The sequence below is a fragment of the Ictidomys tridecemlineatus genome, chromosome 1 (assembly GCF_052094955.1).
Source record: "Ictidomys tridecemlineatus isolate mIctTri1 chromosome 1, mIctTri1.hap1, whole genome shotgun sequence".
Lineage (NCBI taxonomy): Eukaryota > Metazoa > Chordata > Mammalia > Rodentia > Sciuridae > Ictidomys > Ictidomys tridecemlineatus.
Window position 1 is genome coordinate 238,395,059 of NC_135477.1, and position 8,389 is coordinate 238,403,447.

Consider the following 8,389-nt stretch of genomic DNA (forward strand, 5'->3'; position numbering starts at 1 on the left):
TTTTAGTTGTTCTTTGTTTGTAAGAATCTCCTATTGCTGACCTCATGGTCCAAAAGAATCTTGTTATAGAGATTAAACCAAATTATTCTAAGTAAAGGGGATTTTGTAATTAAGTATAATTTTTCAGGCCTTTTCCTTTAAATATCATAAAGGAGGTATATTTTATTCTTTTTGAATAAAATGAAAATAAACAAAATTCATGACTTTTGTTTAACTGCCAATTTTTATTTGTAAATATAAAAGCAGACAGTTTTTTTGCTACTTTAGGGGGAAAAAAGCAGGCATATAATATAGAACCTGAAGTTGATATTCTCCTTTAACTCACTAAATAAAGTATCTTTCTAATAAGGATCTGGTAACTTCTACAAATATCAACTATGAAATTTATATCTGCCCCTGTGGTATCAATCCCTTATTGCTTTGTTGGTGTTCTTTTAGTTTGTTATTATCATTAAAGTGTTTTTGCTTCCAGAAGCTGAGGTAAAATTGCACAACCATTAACTCTTAGTTCATTTCCCATAGAGCTTTCTTCTAAGTTATTATTTTTCCTTAATAAATGCAAATTAAGTAATTATCTAGTTAAATTTCAACTAGGCATTATTCATTTGAGAAATTGTTGCTTTATCGTGCAAAGGAAGCATTTTTCCACCTTTGGCACTTTACAATAAACTCATTCTGATCTAAATTGATTGCTGTGGGATTACCTTGAAGTCATTAAAATATTGCTGTATTGACATTCACTGATGTCTTTAATTAGCAATTTCAAATTCCAGTGTTTGGCTTTAAATATGAACCAATGTAATTTACTATTTCCCCATAGCTGTTTTTCAGTTTTGTTTGTGCATCTTTTGAGTATATTAAACCATTATTTGAGAGGTTTTTTTAATATATTCAATCCATTGATGATCACAACAATTGCAGGTTAGCCTGTTTGTCTTTGTAATGAAGATATTATTGAGATTGTGGATTTCTCTGGACCTGGTTTAGATAAAGAATATACTTTAATTTTATTTTATTACTTTCAAAATATTAAAATTCTTAAAATGTTGAATTTATCATAAAGTTTAAACATCCATGCACACATAGAGCAACGATCTTTAGAAATTGGTCTTTAAATGTCAGACACTTCAATTTTCAGGGACAAAAACATTTTGATTTTGATTTCAAGTAAACATTCTAGAACTATTCTCAACTGTCCCTGGACCTTCTGTTTTGGATAATATCACATCGATAGTGTCACATTTAAATTCCCCCCAAAGAAAAGCTTGACAATGAAGACATTTCCAAAAATATTAAATCAAGCATTTTATTTGACTAGACCAAAGATACCACTAGGCTATTGAGATAGGAAAACCTTCTCTCCCTCCACACCCTACTTATTTTGAAGAAATAGAGTAAAGTTAGAGACCACACACTTTGGATTAGAACAAGTTTTCATTTGTATTTCTATAATAAGACTCCTCTTTGATCTTTACTAAGTCACAGTGCCTAGGTAAACCAGCATCCTTGCTATCAAAAGGCAAAACCATATTAATTACAGAGGTTGTAAGAATAAATGGACAAAATAGTTCCATGAATAATATGAATAATATGATTCTGCCCAGATGGTAATAACAGGTGTGCTCTGTTACCTTCTCTGCACAATTTCCCTCAAGAATGACAAGATATTCCAAATCTCCTTCTCCTTTGACTACCAGAGATTCATAAAAAGAAGCTTTTTTTTTTCTTTTTCTTTTAATATGGAATGCTTCATGAATTTGGGCATCACCCTCACCTGGGGGCCATATGAATCTTCTCCGTATCATTCTAATTTTAGTATATGTGCTGCCCAAGCAAGTACAAGGAACATTTCTTGATGCTTTCACAGACGGATCAAGTCCCGAGTACATGTTTATAGGGCTTCCCCAAGTAAGGGAGCTTTTTACAGGATGTGATTTGCTTACCGCACAGTTGTAGAAAATTTAGAGTTCCATAAACCTCTTTTATTTTTTATTTTTATTTTTTTAATGAGTTGGGCTCACTGGAAACCATTTCAACTACATGAAAGGTCACACTGGCCATATGGCTTTCAGAGCTCTCCATCAGTCAGCTGCGTGTTTCACCAGAGTCCTCTCCTTCCTCACTGTATTCCTTCCCCTTGGAACTTCCTTCTGGAAGATATCTTCACAGCTGTCCTCTTGCCATTGTTGATGGCATTGTTTTCCTGACAGCCCCAGCTCAAGGAAAACCTCTCCTCAGTCCCTCTTCATCATGTCATTTGATGTCAGTCTTCTTGGCATTCAAGAAGAAATGGGGGCTGGGGATGTGGCTCAAGCGGTAGTGTGCTCGTCTGGCGTGGGTGCGGCCTGGGTTCCATCCTCAGCACCACATACACACAAAGATGTTATGTCTGCTGAAAACTAAAAAATAAATATTAAAAAATTATTTTAAAAAAAGATGTTGTGTCCGCCAAAAACTAAATATTAAAAAATTCTCTCTCTCTCTCTCTCTCTCTCTCTCTCTCTCTCTCTCTCTCTCTCTCTCTCTCTCTCTCTCTCTTTCTCTCTCTCTCTCTTAGGAAAAAAAAAAGAAATGGCCTTATTTAGGAATGGATGAGTAATTTCTGTCTCCTTTTAAAGTTTGGAAATTCGTTTAAGTGAACACTCCAATTTTCTTTTTCACTCTTGTAATCTTCATTGCACAGAATAATGCTCACATCATATGTGTTAAGTCATACATGTTAACTGATGAGCAGGTGAGGGTTCCAGTCTTTAGTCTTCTTAATTCCTTATATTCTGTCTGGCACCTGAATAGGCAATTGACTATGATTTATTTGAGTCTGATGACAAAATATACCTTACCAAACTGTTGTTATTGCAGGTACCTCAATAAACAAAAAGCCTAGATCTAATACATGAATCATAACAGATACCATCCATTTTCAATGCTAAAAAAATGAGTGCATATTTTAAGGTAATTTTATTCCATGAGTTAGAATATTTTGAAAGTTAAAAAAAATCCACTAGATGGCTTAAAAAGTCAGTTTCAGTGTATGTGTGATAATGCTTCTTTGTTTGACCAAATTTTGTTCAAGATTGACCCATCTCCTGTGCCTATCTGTACACTTATTTTGTAAAAACCTGTTTAAATACAAACTGGTTAATCAGTTTGGCAGTGACGTCCCACCCTGATCACTCTTGATATTGAATTACCCATTCTAAGCCAGGCACAGTAGCATATGCCTCTAATGTCAGCATTTTGAGAGACAGAGGCAGTCTTCCTGCCTTGGTCATATCAGGGAGATCCTCAGCAACTTAATGAGGCCCTGTCTTAAATTAAAAAATAAAAGGGTTAGGGATGTGACTCATTACCCTGTCATTTCTTCATAAAGAATTTTTATAGTTTTTGTTTTCCCCTCACAAAATCATCTTTACTCCTGATGTTGTTTTTTAGTAAGTTTTTTTTTTTTTAATCTATTTGCCTCCACTTTGTTCATTGGCTATAAAGTCCTAGTTGCTCCTTGTGTATTTGGAGTTGAGCCTATTCTCTGTTTCCCTTTGCAAAATCCCACTACCATGGTCTCTATACCTGCAAAGATGTTCCTGGTTAAATCTGCTTTATAGTACTTTAAGAAGTAATGTTGAATATTTTTTCTTTAACACATGATAAAGCATTGATATTCATATTTAATTTTTATGCCTATAACTTTGGATATTATGTGGATTGATACTTTTGAAAAGGAACTCCTACAGCTATTTTAGTCCTCCTGTCCCATTATACTTCATCTTCTTACTGCTTAGTTTTGAGCTCAAAATGTGATACAGGCTCCTCCTGTATGAATATTAGAGAATCCAATAATTATGGTTTAATAAAATAAAACTCAAGTGTGAGATTCATCAAGTAGAGAAATGTAGTTCAATTTAATAACACCAAATGGTCTCATAATCATTTCCCCCATAAAGGATCAAAAATGTCTTAACCAGGCTCATGCAGGTAGTTAAAAATATGCTCAGCACGATCACATGACAGCATAGAAATATCATCTAAATGAAATTTTATTGCTCTTTTTGTATATAGTAAAATTAGATAGGCAATTTGACATTTAGTATTAAATTCCTCCATGGTTGGACATAGAAACTTTGAAATAGAGGGCTAAAAGTATATTTAGGTCACTTGAATAGAACTGGCAATATCTAATTTTGTGGTAAATAGTCTTTAATTCTAGTGTTAGAGAATCTTCTCATAAAAAAGTTAATATTCCATAAAATTTCACTAATGTGTATATATATATATATACATATATATATGTATATATGTATATATATATATAGAGAGAGAGAGAGAGAGAACAATTTAGGCCAGTTGTGAGCATGAACGCATTTCAAGAAATGAAAATTCAAATGTGGTTACTCTAGTTGTAGTTCTTAGTAGGAGTGAAATTGATTTTCCATTAACCTTATTAGTGCCAAAGATGCAAAATCAGAACATAGAAATGAAACATATCCTAAAGGTTCAGCAGAAAATATACTTCTAATTGAATTTGAAATTAGATGGTGTAATAAAAGGAAAAAGAAAATCACTAGAGTTACAACGAATTAACTGATTTTCTAGTTCCAGTTTGCTCACATATGAAGTTAGACTTTTAGAGTGTGAGGGTAATTCATTGAACCTCATTTTCTCACTGATCGACTGGCAAGAGTACTACTTTCTCCTAAGCAGTATTATAAAGATCAATGTTCATATGATTATATGCTAAGTGTTATTCAATATGCAATTTTCAATAATTTACTCTAGATATTATCTATTGAAAATGGCATCAGAGCTAAATAAAAGATAGACTGGAAAGAAAATTAATACTCATATTGCTTACATATACTACAGTTTTGTAAGTATAAAATAAATCAAATTATTAGGAATAGTGAGTAAATAAATGAATTAGTCAAGGTTAATAGATGCAAAGTTAATATACAGAAATCATTTCATGCATATTGTAGTAGTAGTAGTATTCACCAATAATATGTGTATGAATTTACATGTAATTTAGAAAGAGAAACCAATAAAATACAATGAAAGATGTACAAAAACCATAAAGTAAAATATTGAATATATTCTTTAAAATTCTATAAAATTATATATGAAATTATAATTGGTTATAGCTATCATTTTAGTGATTTAAATTAACTTCAAATATAATTAAAAAATCAGTGAAAGGGGGACTGGGGTTGTGGCTCAGCAGTATAGTGCTTGCCTTCAATCTGAGTCCGATCTTCAACATCAACATCACAGATAAATAAATTAAAGTATTGTATTCATCTACAACTAAAAAAAATTGTTGTAAAAATCAACAGAGGCCTCAGGTTTTGACTCAGCAGTAGAGCGCTTGCTTAACACTGTGAGTATTGAGTTAAATCCTCATCAGCACATACAAATAAATAAAATAAAAGGTATTGTGTCCACCTACAACCAAAAAAATATTTAAACAAAATCAATAGAATTTCTCTAAAAGTGCAAGCTTTATTGTTGGGCAGTTGTCAAGATGATTCTAAACAACATAATGAAATATTAAATATCAAGAAAATCCATGACAATTTTGAAAAACAGAGGTTGAGGACTTTCACAATCAGCATTCAGATGCAAAGTCCATAATTAATATGGCAGGGAAGTATTGATAACATTATATATATATGTAGATATATATATATATATATGTGTGTGTGTGTGTGTGTGTATGTGTGTGTGTGTTTCTATTGTCTGTGTGTTTAATGGAAGAGACTACAGACTCTACAAGCCTGACAACCCTGAATTGTCTCCTGTAATCAACTACTATAAAGTAATAAAAATGAACCAGGTATTCCGACAAGACAGTATTGTGAAGCTTCCGCAGAAATTTTATATGTGTAAAGCATAAGAATTTGTCTAGTTTGTTATTCATGAAATAATTATAGGGCTAACACAAAGTATTGAATTTATCAAATAAAATTTTATAAATTAATGTTATTGTTTGGTAATATTAATGGTTTTGGTTGCAATATAACCAATATAAGTATATATAGTTACAATAAGTCAGCTTTTCTTAAATCTTTCCTTTCCACATGGGGCATAAATTCATTGCTTCAGAGTAGGTGATATCACTAATGGGGTACACAAATTACCTTACAGAAAGAGAAACAACTAATTTATGAGGCATTTTTAATTATACTCCAAATAATTGTATAGCTTACATGACATTTGACAAGCACATATACCTCATAAATCTACAGATTAAAGATTGGCTTCCAATCTGTAACCATAAAGCAGAGGAGTGATGGTGCACACATTTCCTAGATAAAGACTCACCTCTCAGAAATTAGCAGAACTCCTCAAATCAACAGATCCATTATCCAATGCTTACATAAAGATTTCCTTCCTTCTTTCCTTTTCCAGGAACAAACATTACTTTCTGTGAGAAGAGGTTACTTGCCAGTTGCCTTGGTATCCTTGTACACATATTTGTGCATATATACATACCTATATGAATTATGTACACTTTCATATATATACAGAAGTTAAATAATCATTGTAATGGATTTTGTAGGAAAGAATTGTGTACTAAATGTTTGCATATGAAGGAGAAATTCTTTATACTATTACATACTATTACATTTTTACCTGTGTCTTTTGTCCTATTTTGTATTCGTTAATATTTTAAAAATTATTTAATATTTGCATTTTAAAAATCCCCTTTAAATGACATCAAAACAAACATAATAAAAAATTATTTGAACAGTTAAATTTAAAATAAAAATATATGTATTATGTATTGTGACAACCATTGAGATGCGCTTCTCGTATCTCCCTTTAGGTAAGCATCTGCTCAGCTGTAAGGAATGCTAGTGGGCTGAATTCAGCTGCACCTTCTATCAGCAAGTCAACATTCCAGGACAGCTTTCAGCTATTAATTTTCAAGGTAAAGGATTTCAGTGCCTGGCTATTTTATCTTTCACAATAAAATGAGACTATTCCCAACTCTCATATGCTTTCTTAAATCTTTTTATTGTTGTAAACAAATTATACTGAATTCATCATAATGTATTTGTGCATTCATGTAAAAGTATTTGATCAACTTCATTTCACCAACACACTAGTATTCTGCATCCCAGAAATCCAAGCTAGTATTTTAATACCAAGGGTAGTTTAAGGATGTAGCTGATAAGTGGGTATTTGGGAATACATATCACACCATTTGGTGATGAAAACATACTTCATAAAGTATGTGGTGTATAGATAGTCTCTGATAGAAGTTTATGATCCATTTTTTGAATTATCATCTGGAGTGATTTAATAATGTTCTAGAGGAGGGGAATACTCTGATGGTTATAATTACTCAGGCATTTGAGTAGTAGAAGTTAGAATACATATATTCAAGAATAATAGGATCTGTTGGTTTCATTTAACTATTGTTAACTGTATTTCATCAGTGCATTATAGTAATCAGGTAAGTACAGGAAACCATTAACCACTAGTTGGAAAACTAATGTGATAAGCAAATGGTATCTTTGGTAGTTGGCAAAGGGCTTTTCCTATTGCACTGAGACAGAAACAAAAATTATGAAGGTGGAGACCAGAAGTCACTAGATGGGGTCTTTGAATTTCAAAGACTAATGGATCCTTCAGCACAAACAGGGCAGTTTTACAAAGCTCAGTGGCCTTGCTGGAAAACGTGAAACTTTAAGCAATGGGCTAGGGTACATGGGCAATAACCCTGGAGAACAAAGCAAACATAATCACCTCAAACTCTGTCATCTGAACCAATTACAAACAGATCATATGGGATCTAGGAAATAAATAGAGTATTGGCTAATGTCATCTATAGAATAAGCCTTCAGGATTTCCAAATGTGTAATCTAGAATGACATTTGCTTATATCCTTATAGTCTAAAATGCATGATAGAAGGAAATTTTAAGTGGAAGTTTCTAAAATAAACTTACCCATTTCAATCAACAAACAGTATTCCAATGTGGGTTGAGTGATAAATATCAGTTCTGTACTCAGGGTTCTTATGACTTCAGGAATGGTACCATCCATTATATCTCCACTTTGTTTACTGTTCTTGCCACTACAGAAAAAAAAATTCTGAAACATGATTTAAATATGACCACAGGATCAAATAAATTGCACGAGATAACAACTGCTGTACCAAAGGTGGTGCATTTGCTAAAGAAGATTAATATGATTTTCATATCTAAAGGCACTTACTACTCATTTCTGCTTTTCACCCTTCTTTTTAATCCTTCATAGGCTTTATCCTGTAGTATACATTGGCATTCTTAACTCCTTTTGTCATTTCCTTACTGAAGGTCTCAAACAGAACAGTTGCTGAACTGTAGAGTCAAAGAATAACATACATATCCTCCTCTGAGAAGTGTCTGT

General features: G+C 32.4%; 1 non-coding gene across 1 annotated transcript; it reads right to left on the reverse strand.

The window, feature by feature from the left end:
- Positions 1-1,733: 1,733 nt before the first annotated feature.
- Positions 1,734-1,840, reverse strand: LOC120885960 (U6 spliceosomal RNA). Its single transcript, XR_005728750.1, has one exon. It is a non-coding gene; the product is annotated as a U6 spliceosomal RNA (small nuclear RNA).
- Positions 1,841-8,389: the final 6,549 nt, after the last annotated feature.